A 26,083-nucleotide genomic window follows, 5' to 3' on the forward strand; every position below is an offset into this window, starting at 1 on the left:
CCTACAATCCAGCAATTGCACTACTAGGTATTTACCCAAAGGATACAAAAATATAGATCCAAAGGGATACATGCACCCCAATGTTTATAGCAGCACTATCAATAATAGCAAAACTATGGAGAAAGCCCAAATATCCATAGACTGATGAATGGATAAAGAAGATGTGGGATAGATAGATAGATAGATAGATAATAGAATATTACTCAAAATCTTAGCTTTTGCAATGACACAGATGGAGCTAGAATGTATTATGCTAAACAAAATAAGTCAATCAGAGAAAGGCAAATACCGTATGATTTAACTCATATGTGGAATTTAAGAAACAAAACCAAAGAACATATGGGAAAGGGAGCAGTAGACAAAAGGGAAACAAACCACAAGAGACTTTTAATGTTTATTTATTTTTGAGAGAGCACAAGTGGGGGAGGTGCAGAGAGAGAGAGGGTAACAGAGGATCCTAAGCAGTCACTGAACAGCAGTGACCCAACGTGGGGCTCGAACTCACAAACTGTGGGATCATGACCTGAGCCAAAGTCAGATTCTCAACTGACTGAGCCACCCAGACACCCCAGAACCACAAGAGACTCGTTTTTTTCTAATTTTTTTAATATTAAAAATTTTTTTAATTTTTTTATTTTATTTATTTTATTTTTTAATTTATATTTATTTTTGAGACAGAGAGAGACAGAGCATGAGCAGAGGAGGGGCAGAGACAGAAGGAGACACAGAATCTGAAGCAGGCTCCAGGCTCTGAGCTGTCAGCATAGAGCCTGATGCGGGGCTCAAACTCATCAACCACGAGATCATGACCTGAGCCAAAGTTGGAAGCTCAACTGACTGAGCCACCCAGGCACCCCCACAAAAGGCTGTTAACAATAGAAAACAAACTATGGGTTGATGGAGGGAGGTGGGTGGGAGATGGGCTAGATGGATGATGGGTAATAAGGAGGGCACTTGTTATGATGAGCACTGGATGCTGTGTAAAGTGATGAATCACTGAATTCTATTCCCAAAACCAATATTTCACTGTATGTTAACTAAAATTTAAATTTAAAATAAAGGAAAAAATAAAATAAAAAAACAAGCTCACTAAAAAATGATACTGAGAGAAAGAAAGCACTTATCTGAAATTATCTTCCTTTAAACTCAGGCAGAGAATTAAGAACACTTCCAATTCAAAGTTTTGAGCACAAAATCCAGGTATGCCCTGCCATGCACTTGCTGTTTTGATTGAAGATGAACTTAGAAGTCAGTGGAAAGAATCCACCATCTAACAGAATAGCAAACCACAAAATGGTTGTCTCCTGTGAAGAAGCCAGTAACTTTGTATTTGATGTTTTCACTTTGGCTCATTTCCAACTGCTAGGCATTTGGATTCCTAAAATTTTCTTCAGCACTTATTAACTAATTATTTGTTGGTCAAAGGGGCTGGAACCGTTTCTCCACACATAAACTGGTCTCGGTCATCAATGACTTTTATAATGAGAGAACAACTAAAACACATTGCCACATCTTTCCCAGTCTCCAAATCTTTCTCGGTGATGGAGAAGTCATCTCCACACAAGCAGGGGTAGAAAAACATCACTGAGTCTTCATCTTACTGGAAGTCCTCAATGTCCACCTCATTGTGAAAACCACCATTGTCACTGGGGCCAACAAAAGGCCATCACTCCAGCTACCCCCACCACCTGACACCGTCCAGCCAGTATAACCTCATGGGCACTTGGCCAAGCCAGGTGTAATCACCAGAGGAACTCTAAAGTGTAACTTTAAATAGAGTAATGAATTACTGAATAGATGAGGAAACTATGAATTACTCAATTATCCTCTTATTGTTTAAGTCTTGAAAAAAATATTTCCCTAAGCTACAAATATTACAAGAAAGATTTCAGTTTGTTTACAAACTTATACATAAAGTAAAAACACACCTGACTTTTCATCTTTTGGCTCCAAAGCCAAAACAAGTAAGATAAGAACAACTAAGATAACATTGTGGCTTAAAAGTATGTATTTTCAAAGATAGCAAAGTAAGTCACATCTCCCTGAAATTGAAATTGCATATTAATAATTTAGTTCAAGCCCATTCTTCTTTTTTCTTATAATGTTGCTAAACCATGTTTTCTCCACCTTTTATTTCAGGTAGTTAATCTTCTGGACACGCAGTCAAATTGACTTTTGTTTGATTTAGCTCACCATTCTATCCTGCCCTCATTCTTTGGAATACTGGTTCTGCCAGCCAGCTGCACATACCTCCCTCCCAGCTTTGGACCATCCTTAGGTGAGCTGTGGATATTCTGATGGGTACATTTTATTTCTGCACTAGGACTGGGTCCCTTGAAACTCTAGAAACAAAATGCAGATATAATAAAAATAAAACCTTACAAAGCGTGACGGTAAAGTAATGCTTAAGTATTGGCAATGTTATTAGAGTATCTGTATAGCTTCTCAAGATTTGTGCTTTGGTTTGTTATAGTTGGGGTTTCTTCCCCAGCTTTAGTGTGTAATAAATGACATATAACTTTGTATAAGTTTAAGGTTTACAATGTGATGACTTGATGTACATGTATATTGTGAAATGATCGCCATCATAAGGTTGGTGAACACAAGATTCACACTTTTGAATGCATTCATTCTGCATTTATACTTCCAAGTTGTTCAGATTAATGTATATGCCTCGTCTATTGATATGCCAGTGAACCAATGTGGCATTATTAAAAGACAATCTACTCAGTACTGTATATAGTAACTATGAAGCCTAATACTATGTAAGTGAAAAATTAATAAACAACAAACAAGATCCTTGTTAAAGCCCAGCCTCAGTGGTAACAAAGGCTGTTAACATTTGGATTCAACTCAAGAGGTGAAGCCAGACCACTGGTTATGACCTTACAGCCATCAGGCATGAGATATTGCACATTTAACAAGGAGATGGGCTTAGGGGGACCCAGCTGATGGAGGATTTAAGAGAAGGTCATCACAAGAGACTCTTAAAGAGATGAAAGCTGCAGTGTAAAATTAGGCAGGAATCAGAGCTGAAGGCTGAGCAGGTAATCAAAGCGAGAACAAGACAGAATGTGCGAGCCATCCTGAATTCCTATGATATAAACAACCAGCTGTTAGGGAACTTAATCCATCAAAACTAATTAAGGAAAACAGCAGAACATTTTTAGGTTGCTAGCTCTTTAGGAGCCCACACGTGCCAATAATTTACCTGAAATGGGTACACCTGATCTCATGCTGGAAGTGACCCTACAGGAGCCCTACGTGGACAGGGAATTCCGAAGAGTCTAAAAGTCCCACCGTGAGCCAGCTGCAGGTAGGCAGCAAGCCCACCTGGTACAAACATATTCACTAAGGTCATACCTTCAACTGAGTGATTCCTGACACATAAATAATTTTAAATTAAAAAGAAAAAAATAATTTTTGACATTAATTTTAATAATATTTTTATTTAACTATATATTTGCAAAGCATCATTTAAACAACTAATCAATATTAAAAAAATAGTGAGATATTTTACTTTGTTTTTCATACTAAGTCTTAAAATCCTGGGTGCATTTGCACTTACAGCCTGTATCATCTGGCCTAGTCACGTCGCCAGTGCTTAATAGCTGCCTGTGGTTAGTAGCTACCACAATGGACAGGGAACAACTGAACTAACACTCAGATATGTCTGTTACAGCCTTCAACTGATATGTGAGGGGAAAAAAAAATAATGGCCACTCCCATTTGTAGATCACATCACAATCTAAGAAATGTTTTAATATTTTATCTCCTAGAATCCAACACAATAACCTATGGGGTTGGTATGACAAATATTATTACCATCTCTGGCTGGCAGATCAGAGAACTTAATAACTTAAGATCTTTATAAGATTACATTCCTAGTAATAAACTTGAACCCAAGTCTTCTGTCCAGAAATTAGGTTACCCCAGAGAGATTAAATTAATTGCCAAAGGCTAGCCAGTGTGTCAGCTGCAGAATATAAATTAAAATCTGGGCCATTTTAATGAGAAAGAATGAAATATGGCCCTTTGTAGCAACGTGGATGGAACTGGAGAGTGTGATGCTAAGTGAAATAAGCCATACAGAGAAAGACAGATACCATATGTTTTCACTCTTAGGTGGTTGCTGAGAAACTTAACAGAAACCCACGGGGGAGGGGAAGGAAAAAAAAAAAAAGGAGGTTAGAGTGGGAGAGAGCCAAAGCATAAGAGACTCTTAAAAACTGAGAACAAACTGAGGGTTGATGGGGGGTGGGAGGGAGATAGATAAATAAATAAATAAATAAATAAATAAATAAATAAATAAATAAATAAATAAATAATAAAAAAATTTTAAAAAAATAAAAATTTACATAATAAACTCAAAAAAAAAAGAAAAATCTGGGCCATTTTACTCCCAAACCAATGCTCTCATTACCACAGCAACATTGCAGAGGTCCTCGTACTTATATACACAATTCTCAAGACTCCCTCACCAGTCATACTAATAACCCCTAGGCTATTCTTACTTGAACTACTATTTAGGGCCTATTCAATAGAGTGATATAATTCTTCAGCCCTCTCTCTTCATTTATATGTCACAGGAGTGTTTTAATGGAGTCTTAGTTTTTTTATGGCAAGAATAGGAACCTGTAATTTGTAGAAGCATTTGCAACAAATTGCTAAAGGTATCCTTTTAAATAGTGAAGTGCACAAGATTAAGCTTAATGTGATCCCATTTTTGTAAAACAATGACCAAATATCTTTCTATAGCTATATATTTAAATACATATAACAAATGTATTTACGTCTTTATACTTACAATAGTGTACAGAAGAAAAATTCAGGAGAAAAACAAAGCAGATGGTTATTTGGGGGCTGGGAGAACTATAGTAATAGGTAAAGACAAGTAGGGAAGGGAGAAGCAAATAAAAAATAACAAAGGGAAAAAACTGCATCTACAATATGACTATTTATAAAATAGTAAGCTTGTGCATGTATATACTAAATGTACATATATGTTTATGTGTATATATACACACACATATGTGCATATAATTGTATATATTTTTGTGTTATTATATATACACAGGTATATATGTTTTTAAATGATCTCTTTACAGTCACGTCATATGAATAGTTTGGAGCTGAAATCTAGGCACCAGCATGATCAATTACCTTTTTAAAATTTTAAGCACTGACACTAGACAATTTGCTCAGATTTCAGGAATGTAAGTTTTTAATACTTTCCATATAGTTCAATGATTACTCTGAAAGACAGACTCCATAGACTGAAATGTTAATCAGGAGAAACTACTTACTGACCCCTTACTATGTGCCAGGTACAGGCACTAGGCACACAGCAATGAACAAGACAAAGGCTCTATGCTCAAAGAGTTCATATTTTAATGTGGGCAAGTGGACAATAAACATAGACATGTGAGTTGTGCTAATTTCAGGAACTTTTAAGTGCACTGAGTAAGACATAGTGACAATTTGGTCTAAGTCTGAAAAATGATAGGCTGTGGTCAGATTCAGGATATAATCTGGAAATATGGGCAACTGGACTTGCTGGTGGATTCAACAGGGACAATGAGTGAAAGAGGATTCAACAACAATTTCCACCATTTTGGCCTGAACAACCACTGGATGGATGACAGTACCATTTGCTGATATGTGGAAGGATTGAGAGAGAATAGATTTTTATTTCTTTTTGAGAAAGCTAGGAGTTTTGACCACGTTAGATTAGAAAAGTCTACAAGACACCCAAGTGAAAATGTTAAGTAAGCAGTCAGAGTATACTTCTGATGCTCAGGACAGAGTTTAGGGTGGAGCTAAAAATTTGGGAGCCATCAACACAGAGATGGTATTTAAAGCCATGGGACTAAACAGGCTCTCCTCAGGAAAGTGTAACTAGAAAAGATTACGGAGCTGAAAAAAAACTCTGGGGCAATCCAACATTTAGAGATGTGCTAAAGACAGGGACCTGGAAAACCTAAGAATGATTTGAAGAAGCAAACTGATCAAGAACACAAGTCAAGAGCAACAGAGGAGGAAAGGCAGAATATGTGGCTAACAATACACGTGGGTGGTAGAAACATGAAGCATTTCTTGTTGGTGGCATCTCTTTTCTCCAGGAAATACAAAGCCAAGTTATCAGTTGAAAGTAAGAAAGAATAAGTAGTGTCTTGAAATTGAAGGGTTAAAGAGAAGATATGAAAGAGTCATCTAGGGAGGCTAAAGGTGAATTTACTGGAAAAGTGAAATAGAATTTTCTGAAGTGTCTGATGATTTTGAGATCTGGGGTCCTAAACCTGAGGCAAGGCCTGTGAGCAGCATAGTGTAATTATTATCCGGCAGCATTCACCTGCTCTGGTGTAGGGCCAGGATACACAGATAACTGGGGCTAGGAGGGACTCACGTTTGCTTAGGTGCATACAATGGAGGAGAAGGGGGTCAAGAGAGTTAAAGATGTTACTGAGGGAATGGTTATAGAGCCAAAACATGGAATCTAATTTGGAAAAAAAGGGGAGGGAGGACATTAACAGGTTTAAAACAGCAAAATGTGGAACAATTGATAGGAAGTCTTTAAGATGTAGCCCTATCAAGTGGATATAGGGTAAGAGGTAGTGGTCAGCAGGCTGGGAGGCAAAGTCAAAGAGGAAAATGAGATGTGGGAGGTGGTGCAGTCACCAGTGATACCAGCTTCAGATATAAGTAAATATACAAGTCAGGAAAATGGAGAGGAGGAAGAGATTCCTGAAGCAGCTGAGAGCAGAACTCAGAAACAAGAGAAGAATGAGCCACAGTCACAGTCACCCAGGAGCCAGCAGTGAGAGGAGGCACCTGAGAGGAGGGTAGATGGCACCACAAGGTGAAGTAATGGTAACATCTGAAGTTGGGAACTAAAGAACTAGGTATTTAAAGAGACAAAAAGAGATTTGTAGGCAATGAAGAAAAATAAGAAGCCATCTATTCACCTCCAAGCCCTGAAGTGCACACGGAGCACGAGAAAAAACATAGCTACTTCTGGAGGGACTGCAGAGGGAGTGGTACCAGTAAAAGCTGGTGTCACTTGAACAAGAATGTCATAGGAACAATCAGACAAGGGGCGGAGGTGTTGAGCCGCTTACAGGTGACAGACCCTAGGCTCCCGAAGACAGAGTGGAAGAGTCTGGACAGGGAAAGGCAGAAGAGAGCATCAGACCAGAGTATGCTCTGAGCAATGACAGGAGAATTGTTTTTGAAATAATGGATAATCTGGAAGGTCTCATCATGTAATGGCAAAACTTAAGGTAAGCAGGGATGTGAGGTTTGTGGGAACTGGCCCTGAGAATCTTGGCCCCCTCAGCTCATGACCATGGGAAGTGACATTGGAGAGAACTCAGTCATAGTTCTCCTGCAGCTGGAGAGTTCCAAGTAATGTCCTCCGGACTGGAAGAGTTTTTATATATAAATGTTTTTTCCCCTCATCAAAGGGACAAAGAACTAGGCTGAATACTAAACAAGGCAAAAACCTAGGATGTGAGAGCAGAAATAGAAGTAGGAAAGTACTTAGGGACAGATTCCATAGCACTATAGGTTTCTAAAAGTACAAATTGATGCAATTTGCAACTGTGAACACTACCATCAACAAAAACAACAACTAAAAAAAGAACAAGATGTCCTAAAGCACAAGGCTTCTCTCCTCCAACAGGAGTTCTGGGAGGAAACTGGGCTGGAAGGTGAATAAATCATGTACTTTCTCTGCCTGTATCAGTTATGACACTTTTGCTGCTAATTTCCTGTACATTGATTACTGCCTATATCCAAAATCTTTAAATTCTCAAATGTAAACATAAATATCAAAAAAATTGTTGAGGGGCGCCTGGATGGCTCAGTTGGTTAAGCGGCCAACTTGGCTCAGGTCATGATCTCACAGTATGTGAGTTCGAGCCCCATGTCTGGATCTGTGCTGACAACTCAGATCGTGGAGCCTGCTTTGGATTCTGCATCTTCCTCTCTCTCTGTTACCTCTCCCTGCCCCCCTCACTCTCTGTCTCTCTCAAAAACTGAATAAACATTAAAAAATTTTTAAAAAATTGTTGAATTTTGGGAGAAGGAGGCAAAAAATAAAATAGGGTAAGTGACCAAAAAAAGAAAAACAAACAGAAAGATATGGTATACATATTTTGATTAAGCAAATAATTTCCTTTAATAAAAAGTTAAATTGACAGTGGTCAGTCTTGTGTATTTTAAGTGACATAACATGAGCTCCTATATTTATGTAGAACAAATTAGTTTTCCAAACGTAAAAGTCACTCATTTCAATAGTTGGATTTTCTGACTTTTCCCAATTATCAGAGCAATGCATGCGGAAAATGAGAAATAATAAAGTCCCATTATGGTAATGTTACAACGTATCACAGGAAAAGCAAGAAAGAAATCTCTTGGGAAAGTCAATAAATAGGCAGCTTAATTCAATATTACAGTTGTGTTATTATATAGGCAATATTTTTTTAATTTGGAACTGGGAAAATATCTCTAAAGACAGTTAATTTTCTAAAGATGATTTTACTTAACAATTGCCAAATAATTGAATTTACAGTGATACATGCTCATCCAAATGTTCTTAAAGGTGGAGAAGCCCACCATCTGCCCTGTACACCATTTGGAATCAGAATGACTATTTGGGAACCATAATGACCAAAGGCTTCCAGCCACATGCTGCCAGGCTCTGCTCCTCATGCCTGTTGTTAAGAGGCAGGCTGTTGACTCTAGAATTCCTCTATGAGTCATAAAGGACCTGATATGCTTAATGCAATCAATCGTTTGGGAGGATACTCACAATGTAACACACATATACACCAAGCTTTTCATATAAACAGCTCTAAAGGAAATTTATTAAAAATATGTCAATATTTAGTGCTAAGAATATTATTTATTATATTAGAGCATTAAACTAAACATGTTTCTCATAAGCCAAGTTTACTACAGCTCAGGAAATATCCAATTTCAAAAAGCCATTGGCCACATGTTACGTGAAACAAACTGGTGTAGATTCCTTGTTTAAAAATTCAGGGAATTATAATCTTCTAAAGGAGACAGATAAAATCCAAGTAGTTGTGAAATCATGTGATTGCAACAGACTGGGCATTCTGTAACCATATATTAACTGGTATTCAGTGGGTCAATTTTATTGCTGGGTTAGAAAAACTGAATGGAACGATGAATGTGACTCTACTGTTGAAAGAGCAGAATTTCGTTCAATCTATGGGAAGTAGAGGGTATCTGAAGTTTACATCCTCAAAGTACCTAAGTAAAATTAGGACTCCTACGAATAAGACTTGGATTTAAAAAGCCAATCACTATCACTCTCCACCCAGCAGCAGTCAAACATTAGCTGAATCTACCTGTGTCTACTGTTCCTTCCCTCTCAATGACCGCATGTGGCCAACAAGTCCACAAATCCAAAATTTGCATCATCTCCTGGGTCCAGTGCCTACCGCTGTTTATTTGAATCAAGCTCTCAGTATCCCAGCTCCAAATTCCAGGCTTAACTTGGCTCAGATGTCCATCCATGGTCCAGTCAGCCATAGTGTCATGTGATACATAAGGCTACCCCTGCCACAGATTACAGGAAAGCAGATTCCCTAATGAAAAGAGTGTGTAGGGAAGAGATGACTGGCATCTCTACCACAAAGGCATTTATTCTTCACTGTCCCCATGTCCTAGTCTTGCCCTTGTACGGCTCCCAGCACACCACAGAATTTGTCAATGATTAGCTCAGGGGTGAACACAGTGGTAGCAATCAACCTTGGTATTGCCTTGGGAGCATAAGTAATAAAATGCCTCCATCATAAGATTGTACATTAATTAGGATGTGTGAGGTCACAGAAGGCTCTTTTTTACACTCTTGCTAGTGATATGAAATTCTTACCATACCCTCTATAATTATCTCAATGAGAAATCCCACATTATCTAGTCAGTCTTCTTAAAAGCAAAAAAGAAAAAAAAGTAAAAGCTTTGCTACAAGCAGAAGAAATTACAGTTTTTACCTACACGCAAATAAAAACAAACAGGTATGCATTAGTTAATGAGTGACTTCCTATATTATTTAGTTCTGAATATTTCTGTTCAACCACCTGAGGTCAAATTTTCTTCCTATCATTCTGAAGTCTGAATTTTCTCAAGACGCTGAATACTTCTGCATCTGATCCAAGCTGACTTTCCCTTTACTGTCCCTCTTGATCTCTGTTGTTTTTGACAATTCTAACTGTAGTCTTTTCTGATTTTCAGGTCCTCCTACAGATGCCTGAGTTCTTGAGCCGCTATTCCTAGGGTCCAGAGCCATCTCCCTCTACTGTATAAACCAATCAGCTTGTTGCTTTATTTAATATAGCTCCTATTCACTGGTGGCCATAAACACTTTATTACCAACAGTAATGCTGAGAGTAACTAAGCACCTGATTACTGGTCCAGATAGTAATTACAACAGGGAAAATTCAAATTTTGTCTTTAATTTATTGGTACCTAGTGTTATCAGGCCAACATCACCATAAAAGCCTCCAAAAGTATTTTGTTATAACAAATGTGAGCATCATATTCCACTCTTCTTCTTAAACATTCAAGCCACAAATTCTTTGAACTGTTGGACCAAATGAGAGAATAAGAAGACAAAAATTTTTTTTTCTAAATAAAGACAATTCATGAAAAAACATCTGAGAATAAATACTAGGTATGGTATCAAGAAACGGCAACTAAGAAAATAAGTTACTTATTTAGCAATGCAATATATTTATTTAGCAATATAATAGCAATGCTATTATATTCAGCACATGATTCCAATAATCATGATTTAAAGCTGAACAGAGTCGGGGCGCCTGGGTGGCTCAGTCGGTTGAGTGTCCGACTTCAGCTCAGGTCATGATCTCACAGCTCATGAGTTCAAGCCCCGCGTCGGGCTCTGTGTTGACAGCTCGGGGCCTGGAGCCTGCTTCGGATTCTGTGTCTCCCTCTCTCTCTGCCCCTAACCCACTCACATTCTGTCTCTGTCTCTCTCAAAAATAAATAAACATTAGAAAAGTTTAAAAAAAAAAAAAAAGCTGAACAGAGTCCATTTATTCATAAACACCATTTATAAATGCCTACCTTATTCAGATGCTATGCAGGACAAATCAAAATTAAAATCATATCCCTTGGGAACTTTAGAGTCCAATTGAGAATTGAATGCATAAACAGAAATTATCACTCACAACTTTTTCGTGCTGAATATATTCTATCACATTTTAACCAGGTAGAGGCATTATGTCTTTTCCTACCCACTTGACTGATAGCCTAGCTGAACACAGAGTTCCAGATTGGAAATCATTTCAATCAGAATTTTGAATATGTCATTCCATTATTTTCTGGTATTCAGGGTTGCTCATCTGAAATCGAGTACAATTTTTGAAAACTGGTCAATTTTCTTCATCCTCAGAGACTTTGGGAGTTTCTCTTTGTCAATTTTCTGGAATTTCATGATGATGTACCAAAGTGTGGATGCTTTTCTCATCTGTCCTATTTTCTCTCAGTGGTCCCTATCAGTCTGGCAGTCCATAGCCTCTAGCCTGTTATTTGATAATTCTCCCCAATTTTTATTCCCCTCTGTTTTCTCTGTTATCTCTGCTTGTTCTAGCACCTGGATAGGGGACCACTTGAACTTATTTTTTAACTTTCTTATAATTTCTCAAATTTTTGATCTCTTTGGTTGTTTTATTCATAAATTTTCCTCAAATATATCTTTCAAAGATTCTATTTAATATTTAATTTCTGGCCCCATAGTTTTCATTTCTTTGTTTACTCAATGTGATCCAATAGTTTTTATTTCTAAGAATTCTAGTTTATTTGATGTCCTTTTTGTTTCATTTATAAAATATATTTTCTCATCACTTAGGGATATTAATTACAGTTTTCATTATTTTATTTTGCTCTTTACATTTTTTATCTACCCTATGTTCTTTATTTCTACGTATTTGGTTTGGCATCTAAAAATTTTTTTTTAAGTTTATTCATTTACTTTGAGAGAAGGCAAGCACAAGCAAGAGAGGAGCAGAGAGAAGGAGAGACAGAATCCTAAGCAGGCACCATGCCATCTGTGCACAGCCCGATCCAGGGCTCAAACTCACAAACCATGAGATCATAACCTGAGCTGAAACCAAGTGTGGGATGCTTAACTGACTATGTCACCCAGACACCCCTATTTGGTTTGGTTTCTAAAAGAACCTGCCTCATATGTCTATCGATCCTTGATTGCTGATTTTAACAATGAGGCACTAAAAAACCAAGTAGATGCTGCATGTGTAGATGTGACTTGTTGACTACTTCACTGACAGTGGATCTGATGGTGTTGTCCCGCTGGGCCCCTAACTGTCCACACCTGTAGAAATTTTCTCTGAGACATAAATATCAAGAGAGGAATCCTCCAGTTTTTACCTGAGAGCCTGCCAGTATCATCAAAGCTCATTTAAGAGGTGAGGGGAAGGGGATTTCATGGCACAGTGTGTAGATTTTAATCTAATATCTTTGTTTTCTGTATGTTTCACCTGCTTTCAGTTATGCCCAAGTCCAGAGTCTGCTTCGTTTAACCTCTCCAGAAATTAACCTCTAGTCTTCTATGGAGAAGGGGCTCAGCAAACTGTGGAAGGGGATCAGAAGATCTAACTGCTTTTATATAGACTTTCAACTGATCCTTACATTTTTGGCCCTGCTTGTACCCCCTCCCTCTTTTCAGAAGTACCTGAAATTCCCAAGCCTAGTTTCTAGGGCTCTGGAGCACACTCAACTGACCTGGATGTTTCCCTCACTGCTAGCTTGAGTTTCAGATTCCTCATCTTCTAGGTCTGTTACTATTCATATATCTGGGGAATAAAGATGGCCATAATTATTTTGGCCCATTTGTTCTATTGAAACTACTACTTTGACTCATAAAATATGGCAAAAATGGAGCTGTGCGAGTTGTCAGACCCAGGCCCTAAGAGAGTGACAGCCTACGGATCCTGTCTCTTGAACACTCATTTAGATGGCCTGAACTACCGGGAAACAATCGAACCACGCTGCAGGACAGACGACATTGGAAGGCCCTGAGACTGCATGGAGAGAGAAAGAGATCCACCTAAGCCCAGACTCCAGCTCCCTCTGCTCAAGTGCATGAATAAAGCAATCCTAGATACTCCAAATCAGTCCAACTGCAGAGAAATACCCCTCAGGAATCACAGTCAATACCATATGAAATATTAGAATCACCCAACTGAATCCTGCCCAAATTTTTGACCATAAAAATTGTAGAGTATGATATAATATTTGTTTTAATCCATTAACTTTTGAGATAGTTAATTATGTGGCCATAAATTACCAGAGCAATCTGTTTTCTGCATCCAAATTATGTTGTATTTTTCCCCTCTCCTGGTCTCTTTGCCCTTGGGACTTATAACTTTTTTTTTTAATCTCTATGCTGTCATTTTAGGGAGCTTTCAGTGGCGGTGGTAGAGATTGCATATATGCTGTCCACCATGCTTAATGAGAAGCCACCTCAGTTACTCTTTAATCTCTTTTATATTCCGAAGTATGATTTATTTTTTTTGTATATTTCATTGTTAGGTTTTTGTTGGATTTTCAAAACATAAATGGAAAATTCTGATGGCATCAGCTATCTCTTCCATTAATTACACTTCCACAAACCAAAGTCATTCTGATAAAACAATTACATTCCTTCTGGTCTACCAACACATTTGCGATATTAAGATTGAGCCATATTTCTAACAAAAGTTTAGCATTCATTATTCTGCCCAGAAAAGTCAATGACAGATAACAGCAATGAATTTAATGCCACATGTCAACTCATTTTACAGAACTAAAGAGTCTGTCCTTTTTTAAAATCTAGTTAAGGAAATGTCTACTCTCATCTTTTAGCCCTATTCCTGACAGGATCCATCAGTACTTGGTAAAAACTGGAGCAAATTAATGCTTTCTGGCTTGCATTAGCAGCCAGCAAGGTCATTCATTAGTGTGTGAAATACACCCAGAATTTCAAAAAGATAGAGGTGTCATTTGAGAAAAGAACACACTAGTGCTTCATCCCAATCACTCCTACACCACAACCCAAGTTGTAACACATGATCCTTTTCAGGAACATGGCATTACGTAAGAGTATAACCAATAACAGGTGTTCTGATGTTTCCTTAGAAGTCAGCATGCTACTGACATATAGCTAAACAGCAATTACAGTGATTTAGGGATTTAGAGGAGTTGATGACTGCTGCTACCATAAGCTTGATTATAACAGAGAATTAGGGATTGGGGAAAGAGGAAAGAAGGGTAACCCTAGATATGTCTGTATTTCCAAGTGGGTGCTCAGTAGACATTAGTTTCCCGATCCTTTCTTTTGTCCTTCTGTGGAACTACCCAATGAACACAGTAAATGGGGTCAATTCAAGAGAAGGGGAAGAACAGGGATTCTGAAGAATGGGCTATACAATGTGCTGTGGTCCAGTGCTTCTCGGATTAATGTGCATACAAATAACCTAGGATGCTCTTAAAATGCAGGTTCTGATTCAGTAGGTCTCACTAGTACTGAGGTTCTGCATTACTAACAAGATCCAAAGTTATGCCAAGGTTTCTGGTCCACAGAACTCACTTTGAGAAGTGAGAATATAGTCATATTTTATATATCTCTCTTCTCTCATTAAATTTCAGCTCTTATCCTCCCAGCATACCAACAAAATTCAGAAAATATTTTACCAAAGGTTTAGGACAAAAGAGCACAGCATAGCAACTTAAAAATTAGGCATATATGTATCCCTAAATACCTCATTCTTTTAATATGCTTTTTTGAGCTTTATAAATAAATGTTATAATCTTCTGAGACTCACTTTTTTTCATCATGTTTATCAAATTTATCCGTACAGCTGCCACTTACAACAATAATGATAAAGTTCTGATTCTTAGCTCAGCGGTGTGTTCACAAGTGTTCATTTTATTACTATGCTTCAAAATTAAACATCACTGTGTATTCTTTTATATGTTTCAAGTACTATATTCTAAAAACATTTCAAATAAATATTTCACACCTTCTTTCTTAAAGTTCCTACAGCCATTAACACCGCCAGCAGTGTCTTCTGATCATCCACTCCATGGAGCCCAATCAAAGACCAATCAATTGGTTCCAATCCCCCTCCCTCTCTTCTTTCATTTGTTTTCCTCTAATTGAAGCTCTTAACTCTTCAATCCCTATTACTGATTTTTCTTCATGTATTATTCAACATTAACTTGTGACAGCTGCAATGTCTCAGCAGTTTTATTCAATAATACAATATTCTTGCTCATATAAAATCCAGAGCTAAAGTTCCTGGCCATGACATCTTCTGGGCCACTCTTGCAGGTACTCAACCTCAGGACTCATGATATTTCCATAGTTCTACCATATTAAAAGCTCTCCCTTCCAGCTGTGTGGTTAGGAAGGAAGAACAAGGAAGACTGAACAAGGGCTGTTTACGGCCTCAAAGTGGCATATATCACTTCCACTCGCCTTCCATTAGAAGGACTTAATGACACAGTCCACCTGGACACAAAGGGATACTGGGGAAAATATGTCTTCTTGTGTTCCCAGGAGAAAAATAAAATAGTTTTGTAAACAAAGAAAAAATAACTTACCCATTCTCCCTTCCACCATACACAGCCCCTTAAAAATTAAATTCTCGGGGCACCCGAGTGGCTCAGTCGGTTGAGCATCCGACTCCGGCTCAGGTCATGATCTCACAGTTTGTGAGTTTGAGCCCCGTGTCGGGCTCTGTGCTAACAGCTCAGAACCTGAAGCCTGTTTCATATCCTGTGTCTCCCTCTCTCTCTGCCCCTCCCCCACTCGCACTTGGTCTCTCTCTGTCTCTCAAAAATAAATAAACTTTTAAAAAAATTAAATTCTCAATAATGTTCATGAAATGAATTGGCATGGGTAGTTACCTGTGAAGAGGGATATAATCTGACTGCATACACCTGGCTTCTTGAGTAACTGCTGAATAGTTTGAAACTCAATTTTCCTATATTGGTTTAAAAAATGTTCCTATATAATTGAAAGTCAATACACTGTTCATTGATAATTGTATTACCTTTGGGTAATACAAAAAGTAAATTATACTCCCTGTTCCCTGAAGGCTTATAATCCAGTTAGGAAAAAAAGATACTAGCTGTGCAATAATATAGAATTTAAATATCAACTTTAAAATAACACACATATGTGGAATTTAAGAAACAAAACAAATGAACATAGGGGAAGGGAAGGAAAAATAGGAAAGAAACAGCAAGGGAGGCAAACCATAAGAGACTCTTAAATACATAGAACAAACTGAGAGTTGCTGGAGGGATGTTGGGTAGGAGGCATGGGCCAAATAGGCTATGGGCATTGAGGAGGGCCCTTGTTGGGATGCACACTGGGTGTTATACGTAAATGATGACTTACTCAGTTCTACTCCAGAAACCAATACTACACTGTATGTTTACACTAATTTGAATTTAAATAAAGAAAAAAAATGGAAAACATCCCAAGGTACTCTTTCCTAAACAAATCAGTTAGGAAAGTAAAAAACAAACAAACAAACAAACAAACAAACAAACAAAATAACACTAGACCAATTGCCAAATGATTGTTGCGAATCCTATGGAATATAAATTTTTTTAAGAAAGTAGTAATTATGGCTGTGGAAATATGGAATCATTTGAAAATATTGATAGATGACTGACTCATTGATTGATTGATATAGATAATAGATAATTAGATGATAGATGATAGATAGATAGATAGATAGATAGATGGATAGAATAGGTCCTTTTTGCTAAGAGGTACAAGATATGCTTGTGATGCACAGAAAAGTACACATAGACAGAATTGAGCACATTTTAATTTTACTAGCTTGACCTATGCTGCAATAGGCCCATTTATCCTATGGCTCAGTTCCTAGTATAGTTTATGCCTCCGTAAAAATAAGGTACTATAATGTTCTACTCTAACTATTATGCTTCCATTTTCTATTAAAAATTCCCTTGGTAATAAGGAAACAGGCAGGTTCATTTATCCCACAGGGCCTATAAATTCAGCAAACAACATCCTGTATTGCCCTTAAAATTAATCACATCCCAGAGTGCCTCAAAATGAACTTTAGCAAATAATGCAACTGTGATAAAATTTGCATATCAGATTTACAATGTATTCAAAGCTTCTATTTCCTCCCATCTCAGCACTTCTTTCCTAAATGAAATTGTACATATCCGGTAAGAGCAAAGGTGAAGTGCACTGCAAGAAATGTCAACCTTACTAAAAGAAACAGATATGTGACGTGTGGTCTGGGACCACGGTGACAATATGTACACAGATGGTAAATCTGCATTCAGATTCGCAGTTGTGGTTTGGGGCAGGATACATAGGTTACCTAGCAAGATAAGATTCTTCTCTTGCTGGCAATTTCATAACAGGAAGTAGAGCCATTTAGAATTATTAAAGGGAAAAGTTGTGGCTCACATTAATTAGCATGTGAAATATATTGAGCGTTTCAAAAAGATAGAGGTGCCATTTGAGAAGGGAACACACTAGTGTTTCATCCCAATCACTCCTGCACCCCAATCCCAGTTGTAAAACATGATCCTATTCAGCAGCATGGGAGTTGTAACCAATAGCAAGTGCTCCAAGTGATATTTTCCTAGAAGTCAGCATGCTACAGACATATGGCCAAATAGCAATTACAGAGACTTAGGTATTTATATGAGGCATATAAATTCATTTATATGAATTCTAAGACATCAGGACTAGTCAAAGGAAAAACCCAAAGTGATTCCCACCCTAAATGTTCATTGACCTTTCCTACCCCCATGACAAACTTTCTCTCCTGCCCCTATTACAAACACCTGGTGGCCTCCAGCTCTCTTCTTCCACCAAAAATGTTCTCTTAGAAAGAAATCTGCCAACATCAAGTTATCTGTCTGTACCCTCATGCTGTGCTTCTCAAACGAGAAGCATGGACAACGTGGAGCAAGTGCTAGGGAGCAGTTAGCCAGCAGACACATGAAGTCACAGGGTAAAACTGGGGCCACATATTGCGAAAGTCAACTTGATTCAAGGTAGAAGACTTTTCTATCGTAGGATCAAATGTACATTTAAATTAATTCTAAAGAGAAACTCTCCGTTGGTGGCAGATTGGCTTCCTAATCTATACCACTGTTATGGATCTAGGTCCAGACATACATATTCACCTTCTTCTGTCCTTATGGATAATTAAGAGGAAAATTTTGAGAAGCATTGTCTTTACACTTGTACTATGTTTGGATCTGCTTTACTTTTCAATGCAGTCTTGTTACTTTCCAATGATTCAGGAAGTTTATCTGTATAGGAAACTCTCTTATCCACAAAGCAAAGCTTCTCACCTTTTTCTGTATGAAAACACCTGGGGATAAGACACACACTGATGAGCAACACAGAGGGTGATCCTCAGCAGAGTATTAGAATCTTGGCAAAACGTTGATTCTGATAATTCCCTCAGGAGGAGTTATTCTATTACCTCATCCCATACTTCTACCTACTCATTTAGCCAATAAACATTTATTTAAGGTCAATTCTCTGTAAGTCACATGCTATGCCATCATTTAGAAACTTACATATATTTGAGGCTGGAGATAAAGAAGGTAGTGAACAGTTTATTGTAACATAATGCAAAAATTAGAATCCATAGACCTTTGAAATGGCAGTAAATGTGTCTAAAAATCAAGAGAATAAGAAAACAATAGCTAAAGCAGATCTAGGGATGATTCAGATTTTTTTTTTTTTTTTTGGGATGATTCAGATTTTGAAGTTAGCAGAGAGGTTCCCTTACAATCTTCACCATTGCCTCTCCTCATCTTAACTCAGTCATGAACAACTCCAGGAGACCAGGAAGTACAGCAACAAGGATTCAGACATCAGCACACAACACAGAGCAGAATATGCATGAGGAGGAATCTGGGGACAGATTGTCACAGGACTGGCACAGAAATCATATAGAATAAGGACTGCAGAGAAAGCACTAGGTTTGGCAAGTATAAAGTCAATGATGACCAATCTTTGAGATAACTAAGAAGTACTTAGGAAGATTTTTGTGGGTAGGAAAACAGAGAGTAAAGCATACAGTCCTGGAGTAGATTTAAGAACACAAATTTAAAAAGACTGACATCGGAAGGGCACCTGGCTAGGGCATGTGACTCTTGATCTCAGATTCATAAGCTGAAGCCCCACATTGGGTGTAGGGCTTACTTTAATAAATAGATAGATACATAGGCAGATAGATAGATAGGCAGGTAGGTAGGTAGATAGATAGATAGATAGATAGATAGATAGATAGATAAAAGAATAATCTTGGGTGACAAGGATAAAATCTGTAACCTCCTATTTAAATGTGCAAAAAAAACTTCAATGTAAATTTATTTTTATAACTAAATTTATTCTGTTTCCAGCCCTCATTCCCATACAGTAGCAAAATAAAACAAAAACTCTCATATGTGCATTTAAGGTATCTCAGTCTTTTCTTTAATATTAATTAAGGGGGTGCCTGGGTGGCTCAGTCAGTTAAGCATCCAACCCTTGATTTCTGCTCAGATCATGATCTCATGGGTTCATGGGTTTGAGCCCCACATGGGGCTTCACAGGCTGACTGTGCACCCTGCTTGGGATTCCCTCTCTCTCCTTTTCTCTCTCCCCCTCCCGTGAACTAACTAACCAATAACTAACTCTTTCTCTCTCTCTGTCTCTCTCTCTCTCTTCCTCCCTCCCTCCCTCTCTCTCAATAAATAAATAACTTTTAAAAAAGATTAATTCAGGATCTTTTAGATTAGTTTTTGGGGGTATAATTTCAGGGATCACTTACTTAGGTTCTCTGCTTTCTGCTTGACCTAAATCTTGGGGCGCTTACTTATCACTGTGGCACCAATGTAAGGGATATCTGATGTACATTTGACCCTGCTTTTCAAATATTCACACCTTCTTGAATATATCCCTCATTTCACATGATCCCCTATGTCTGCCACACTGGCATCTGCTAAAATATGGCTGGTTTTTTTATAGTACCCCTAGCTTCTCTAGGCCCCTCTGCATCCTCCTTGCCCCAACGAGGGCTGTTTTAGGCCCTGGTAGACTTCCTTATCTCCAAGGAAGCCTGATAATGACAGGCTGCACTCTCAGTGTTACACCGAATGTGTCCTCCCACAGGCCTACAGCACTCTCCTCAACCAGGTCTAATATCCCACTGTGACAGTGCCATGTCACTTTGGCACCATGTGGAATGTGAAAAGGGGCTTAACAGTTTCCTGGGATACACCCTGGAAAGGAAGAAACAAGACACTCTCGTTTTATCCCTGCTGTCTCTTCCTCTCCCTCTCAACCCTCCTAGAAGGTTTTCTACTTTCCACTTTTATCTGGCAACAACTCCAGACAAGTTCAAAATGATCAGATCCTCCTCCCCTCACTGGGGAAATAAAGGAGGAAAGCTACAACAACATAAACTCAATTGCTAAGAAAATGAGAATGTAAAATGGAACTTTCATTGAATATTATTCTTTAACACTTGGAAAGCTTATGTGGTAGGCTATGTTCAGTTCTGCCATGGGCCCAAAACACAACAAAAAATAGAACATAGACATATGTGACTGAGACACAAGCAGGAATGCCTTTATTGGCACTGGTACTCTGTGTCCCCACCCATAGAGTAATTGTTTCAACAGCAGGAAAGGACCTGAAGTTTCTTGTCTTCTCTGAACTAGTGGTTCTTAAATTTCTTCATAGGCAGTACTGTCAACAGGATCTGGGTGGCAGATCCTTAAGGAACAAGGGGAGGCATCAGGTAACTGCATACATTGGCTTGCATACTTTTCTGGTGGACATAATTTACACAATTGTTTGCTAGGCAACCAAAGTGAAAGTAACCTTGAGCCATCTTCAGTTCATCATTCCAGTGAGTCTTAAACCGATACCAACTTTCATAGCCTTGCCTAGCTCAACGTCCCCCTCCACTGACCTTCTGTTATCCCATCTTCACCTTGCCCTTAGCTTTCTTTCTCCTTATAACTTTGACTTGTCCAATAAGAACTCTTTCCCTGAACTCTATCTTGAAATTTCCTTCCTGGCTTGCCCTGATCCCTCTCAGGTCAACTTTTCCCTTGGATATCATCCCACAGGCTCACCTCTCTCCAGTTGCCCTGGCCTCAAAGATGATGCAAGCCACCTTTTTAAAGACATTTGTATCAAAAGAAAAATAATTATGCAATCAACCACCTTACACTAAATTTCAGGAGATCCTGGCCTCAGCATGCTACAAATCAGACTAGGCTTGCAATATTCCATTATTCTACTTGTGTGTAAGACTACTGTAATCAGTTTCCTATGGTTGCTATAATCACAGACTTGACAGCTTAAGGCAATGTAAATTTATTCTCTTACAGTTTGGGAGACTGGAAGTCTGAAATCAGTTTCACTGGGCTAACGTTAAGCTGCTGGCAGTGCTGATTCCTTCTGGAGGCTCTGGGAAGAATTCATGTTATTGTTTTTTCCTAGCTTCTAGAGGCCATCTGCATTGCTTGGCTCAGGACTCCTTCCCTGCATCACTTCAATCTCTTGCTGCCATCATCTTCACAAAACTCCCTCCAAGTCCCTTTTATGAGGTCTTGTGTAATTACATTTAGAGTCTGCTCAGATAATGCAGGATAATCTTCCCATCTCCAGATCCTTAATTTACTCACTTCTGCAAAGTCCCTTTTGCCATATAAGGTAATAGTCACAGGTTCCAGAGATTAGGGCACAGATATCTTTGGTGGAGCCATTATTTAGCCTACCACAACTATAAATACATAATAACAGAAAAATGTCAAATGTCAATACCACCATGAAAGTAAAAAAAAAAAAAAATACTACAGTAACAAGGAAAAATAACTTCTATAACCACAATCATTAAACCACTCATTAAAAAAAACTTTCATAATATTATTAGGGGCTTTCCACTGAATATATTTAAGAAGCTTCAAATTTTTTTTACTTAACATCCATGTGAGGAGAGCTCCATGGAGAAATCATTTTTCTTTTCACTATTAGAAAAACTCTAAGCTCACCTACAAAAGCAACAATTTCTATGTGTACCAGGTGTAATTTAAATAAAGCCATGAAAAAATGGCACTGTCTAGGATCCAAAGATAATAACCTTTTTCTTTCATGCTTTTTGTTTATACTTAATATAAATAATGTGGACAAGTCAACTATACATCAATTAAAAAAATAATAAGGTGGATATTAGCAAAGTAAGGGCCATCAAGTAGCAAGGGAAAGTAAACAAAGTGCTTTAAAGATCATTCAAAAATGTCTTTCAGAAAATTCTGTGCACTTGTAGGTAGTCACATTTTGTTTTCAAATTACATCTTTATTGGGGCACCTGGGTGGCTCAGTCAGTTGGGCATCCAACTTCGGCTCAAGTCAAGATCTCACGGTTCATGAGTTCAAGCCCCCCATTGGGCTCTGTGCTGACAGCTCAGAGCCTGAAGCCTCCTTCAGATTCCATGTCTCCCTCTCTCTCTGCCTCTCCCCAGCTCACGCTGTGTTTCTCTCTGTCTCTCAAAAACAAATGAATGTTAAAAAAAAATTTTAATTACATCTTTACTTTTATAGTGGGTCAACTTGTCAGCAAAATATAGGCATAAACTTTCAACATGGTATTAAAAGACATATTTCATGAACCATATTGCTTGGGCTCCACAAGGTATAAATAAGTACCCTTCTGTAGCAACTTGCCTAACACTGTGAATATTAGGCGTACCTTGAAAGTCATAGGCATATTCCGACCTAAGAGCAGTATAAGCTTTAACTCCTCTGTGCTTCAGTTTCATCTGTAAAATAAGGATAGTTCCTACTTCTTAGGGGTGTTGCACAAATTAAATCGTACACAAGAAAGTACCTAGAGTAGTACCTGGAAAATAATAGGTTCTCAATCCACTTTAGTTATTTTCATTATCTCAGCTTTTGGATTCACCAGTTTAATTTTTAACAACAAGAAAAATCTAGAATGACCATAAAAATAAAATATAGCGAATTCATGTAAAGTACATGCACTCATCAAATTAGATCACAAAAATAGACTACCTTAATAATAAACACATAGGTCAGTGAAACAAAATAAAGAACCCAAAATGGGCCCACATAAATATGATTTTAACTGATTTTTGACAAAGCTGCATAAGAGTTCAATGAAGGGAGGATGGCCTTTCAACAAATGATTATGTAGCAATTGGGCATCCATAGGCAAAAAAAATAAATAAGCCTTGACTTAAATCTTACATCTTGTTCAAAATTAACTCAAAATGGATCATAGATTTAAATATAAAACTCTGAAACTGTAAAATGTTCAGGAAAAAAAAATACAAGAGAAATTCTTTGGGCTCTAGAGCTAGGAAGAGTTCTTAGAATTGGCACCAAAAGCAAAAGCCATAAAAAGAGAAACTAATAAATTGGACCTCATCAGAATTTAAAATTTTGTCCTATGAAAGCCCATATGAGGAGAATATACAGATAGCAAAGAAGCACATGAAAAAGATGTTCAACATCCCTTGCCATTAGAGAAATACAAACTGAGACCACAGTGTAATTTCAGTACACACTTAACAGAATGGCTAAAATAAAAAAGTGACACCACCGAAGGCTGGCAAAGCTATGTTCAGAAACTGGATCACTCATATATAGCTGGTGAAAACATAAAATGATATAGCCATTCTAGCAAACAGTTTGGCAGCATCTTGTAAAACTAAACACTCATCTACTATACATCCAAACAATTGTACTCCTGGGCCTTTATCCCAGAAAAAGGAAAATTTACATTCACACAAAGACCTGTGTGTGAGTGGACCCAGCAGCTTTAACCATAACAGCCAAACACAGGCAACTGTCCAGATGTCCTTTAAGGGGTGGAAGGTTAATCAAATTGTGGCACATCCATATCATGGGGTACTACAGCAATTAAAAAAAAAAAAAAAGGAGGAACCATTCATACACACAACAACCTGGCTAAATCTCCAGAGAATTATACTAGGGGGATAAAAGCCAATTTTGAAATCCAACTATGATATATATGGTTCCAACTAGATAACATTCTGGAAAAGACAAAACTACAGAGACAGTAAAAAATCTGTGGTTGTAGGGGTTGCAGGGAGGAAGGAATGAATAGACAGAACACAGAAGATTTTTGGGACAGTGAAACTATTTTGTGTGATACAGTAATGGTAGATATATGTCATTATACATTTGTGCAAACCCACAGAATGTACACTAAAAGTGAACCCAATATAAAATGTATAAACTATGGGCCTTAGCTAATAATGATGTGTCAATTCAGGTTCATCAATTGTAATATATGCATCATTCTGGAGGGGGAGGCTATGCATGTGTTAGAGTACATGAGAACTCTCTGTACTTTCTGCTCTCATTTTGCTGTGAACATACAATTACTCTAAAAAATAAAGTCTATTTTTTTAAGTTTATTTATTTATTTTGAGTGGAGGGAAGGGGTGGAGAGAAACAGAGAATCTGAAGCAAACACTGTGCTGTCAGCACAGAGCCTGACACAGGGCTGGATCCCACGAACCATGAGATCATGACCTGAGCCAAAATCAAGAATTGGATGCTCAACCAACTGAGCTACCCAGGACCGCCCCCCCCAAGTCTATTTTTTAAAAAAGGTCACTTCAGAGGCACCTGGGGGGCTCAGTTGGTTAAGCATCCAACTTTGGCTCAGGTCATGATCCACCACTCGTGGGTTCAAGCCCCACATCGGGTTCTGTGCTGACAGCTCCAAGCCTGGACCTGCTTCAGATTCTGTGTCTCCATCTCTATCTCTGCTCCTCTCCCACTCGTTCTCTCTCTCTCTGTCTCTCAAAAATAAATAAACTTTTAAAAAAATTTTTTAAGGTTACTTCATGCATGATTATATAACTTCATTGAAATGGCAAAATACAGCAATAAGAAACAGATTACTGGTTGTTTAAGGAAAACGTGGGAGCAGAAGGAAAGTAGGTGTGGTTATAAAAGGATAACACAATGGGGTGCCTAGGTGGCTTGGTCAGTTAAGCATCAGACTCTTGATCTTGGCTCAGGTCATGATCTCATAGTTCGTGGGTTGAGCACCACATCGGGCTCTGCACTGACAATGCAGAGCCTGCTTGGGATTCTGTCTCTCCTTCTCTCTGCCCCTCCCCCACTAATGCACTTGTGCACATGCTCTCTCTCTCTCTCTCTCAAAATAAATAAACTTTAAAAAATAAAATAAAATAAAATAAAATAAAATAAAATAAAATAAAATAAAATAAAATAAAATAAAATAATAAAATAAAATAAAGGATAACATGAGAAATCCTCGTGGTATTGGACCTGTTCAGTATCTTGACTGTAGTAGCAGATACATAAATCTAAAAAATGATAAAACTGCATAGAATATACACACACACACATACAATATACAGATGCACACATATGTGTGAAAGTACAAGTAAAACTGGGGAAATATGAATAACATTGTTGGATTGCATCCATGTCAATATCCTGGTTGTTATTACACTATAGCTGTTACCATTGGGGGAAACTGAGAAAAAGGTACAAGAGATCACTCTCTATTATATATTACAACTGTATGTGAATTACAATTATTTCAATTTTAAAACTGAACTTCCTTTCCAGCAGGTTTTAACGATGCCACAGAAACTTGCCATAGCCTTCTTAATTTTGCTGTTTATAACCAATGTTCACTCTTCAACTAAAGTCATTAGCAAATGAACATGGCATGCTTCCTCTCTTTAAGAACTGAAAGCTAGAAGCACTTCAGTTGGTTGAGGGTCCGACTTTGGCTCAGGTCATAAACTTGCAGTTCATGAGTTCAAGCCCCATGTCAGGCTCTGTGCTAACAGTTTAGAGCCTGGAGCCTGCTTCAGATTCTGTGTCTCCCTCTCTCTCTGTGCCTCCGCCACCCACACTCTGTCTCTCTCTCTCTCTCTCTCTCTCTCTCAAAAATAAATAAACATTTAAAAAAATTCTTTTTTAGGG

The 26,083-nt window shown here is 38.0% G+C and overlaps 1 pseudogene; it reads right to left on the reverse strand.

Moving 5' to 3' along the window:
- Positions 1-1,390: 1,390 nt before the first annotated feature.
- Positions 1,391-26,083, reverse strand: part of LOC109274949 (diphthamide biosynthesis protein 3-like) — a 27,518-nt pseudogene continuing 2,825 nt past the window's right edge.

Source organism: Panthera pardus, unplaced genomic scaffold, assembly GCF_024362965.1.
Source record: "Panthera pardus isolate Hobbes unplaced genomic scaffold, ASM2436296v1 HiC_scaffold_13, whole genome shotgun sequence".
Lineage (NCBI taxonomy): Eukaryota > Metazoa > Chordata > Mammalia > Carnivora > Felidae > Panthera > Panthera pardus.